Source organism: Leopardus geoffroyi, chromosome E2 (genome assembly GCF_018350155.1).
Source record: "Leopardus geoffroyi isolate Oge1 chromosome E2, O.geoffroyi_Oge1_pat1.0, whole genome shotgun sequence".
In the NCBI taxonomy this organism is placed as follows: Eukaryota; Metazoa; Chordata; class Mammalia; order Carnivora; family Felidae; genus Leopardus; species Leopardus geoffroyi.
In genome coordinates, this window is record NC_059335.1 from 61672800 (window position 1) to 61674864 (window position 2065).

A 2065-nucleotide genomic window follows, 5' to 3' on the forward strand; every position below is an offset into this window, starting at 1 on the left:
TGTGCAGCACCCTCCACGGGGAGACGCTCCTGGGAGGTGAACACCGTCCTCGTTGTTCTAATTCCACAGCTGAGGAAACGGGCCAGGGGACAGGTGCAGGCACACGTTCCCAGTAGGGGAAACCAGAGTTCTAACCTATATTTGGAATATTTGGAAATAAAAACCTGTCTTGGGACAGTGGGGCTGAATGGCAAGCTTGAAGGTGAAGCCAGAATGGAGCTAACGCAGGGCTGGCCGCCTGTGGACCCCAGGCACTGAACACGGTGCCGTCAGCCCACCGAGCCACCTAACTCAGACTGTGACAAACACAGGTCGCTTTCTCTAGAACTGTTCACAACCTAATTCCTTACTGAGGACCACGCCTTTGGTAGCACAGGCAGAAACGTACGTTCAGGGAGGGCACCACTCAAGCTGGGCCTGCCGTTGCCATCTCAGCGTCACCCGGCCGCCCTCCTGTGGAAGGCAAAGGAGAAAGCTCCTGCAGGTTGAGACTCCCTAAGTTTCCATCCACAGGCGGGGCAAAAAACCTGTATCAATTGGTCACATCACTTTAGGGGTGACAAAAAATCTATTTAATAACTAGCCTGGCCCCGGACAATCCGAATGGACGAGAGAGTGGTGTCCTGGAGGGTCCGCCTGTGCTGGGCATAACCCTTTCATAGTGGGGTTATGGGAGGGAAGGAGGGTAAGTTCTAGGGTACTCCAGGGGAGTGGGTGGAGGAGGAGGGGCAGGGGGCAGGCTTGAGAGAGCAGCCATGTGGCCTCCAGTGCTGTGTTCCTCTGTGTGTCTCTGGAGACTCAATTCCCAATCTGAGAGAGGAACATGCAGTCTTATGAGGGAGGCAGGATGCGTGCAGCTCACCCGTCAAGAGACGGGGATCCGAGAGGGCATGGCCCACCCCGTTCCGGCCTCCCTTTCTTGGTCCTTCCTCATTGGAACTCTAGACCCACCAACCTGCAGCAAATCCAGGTTCTACCTGGGCCGGTCGTTCTCTGAATCCGTTTCTTTACCTCTAAAAGGTGGGGACCCCCACCTCCCAGGACGTAACAATTTAGGACAGTGCCACCCCCACACTCAAGGCTGCCCTGTATTCTCTTCTAACAAACTCACACCAGATCGTCTTGCTCCTGCATTAGATCTCTGTGGTTCTCAATCTTGCCTGCACATTTTCATTCCCTGAAGAGCTTTTTAAAAAATACTGATGCCAGGGGCACCTGGGTAGCTCAGTTGCTTAAGGTGACTTCGGCTCAGTCATGATCTCTCAGTTCGTGAGTTAGAGCCCTACGTGGGGCTCTGTGCTGACAGCTCGGAGCCTAGAGCCTGCTTCGGATTCTGTCTCTCCCTCTTTCATGGCCCCTCCCCTGCTCGCACTGTGTCTCAGAAATAAACATTCGTTTTTTGTTTTTTTTTAATCAATGCCTGACGCCATTTCGGAATTTCCAGGGGTATGTCCTTGATCTTTATTGCAAAAATCTCCCCAGGAGGTTATGAAACACAGTAAGGGTGGCGAGCCTCCACCTTAAACCACAGATTCCCCTACGTAGATAAACAGGAGGATCACCCGGCACGCATTAACGACAACAAAAAGCAAACTTCCAGGACCGCCCCTAACATTCGGTTTCAGTCTATCCCGGGGAGGCGGATGTCCAGAAATCCGTCCGCAGCTTTGGGAAGCTCCTCGATTTGGATTGCTTACTTTTAATAAGGAGGAAAATGTCCCACCTGCAGCTGTGGAGGCAGACTGAGAGGAGTCACGTGCAGAGCGGGCACTAGGACCCTCCAGGTCGCCCAGCTGTCACCTGTGCATCGCCCCGGTTGGAACACCACGCGGCAGTACGCCCTCCTGCGCGCACCCTCTCCTCACCTAGCCCTACCTGCGGGTTCCTCCCGCCCAGCCAGCCCGCACTCGGAGAGCAGAGTCTAGGTCTCCGGGTGCAGGTGGCTCGGAGCCCGTGAGCCCCCATCCCCGTCCCAGCCGGACGTCGGTCCCGGGCACGCCTCCGGAAGACCCGGGGACACACCGGGGCAGCCAGCACTGCCGCGCGGAGGCGCCCAACTCGCGCG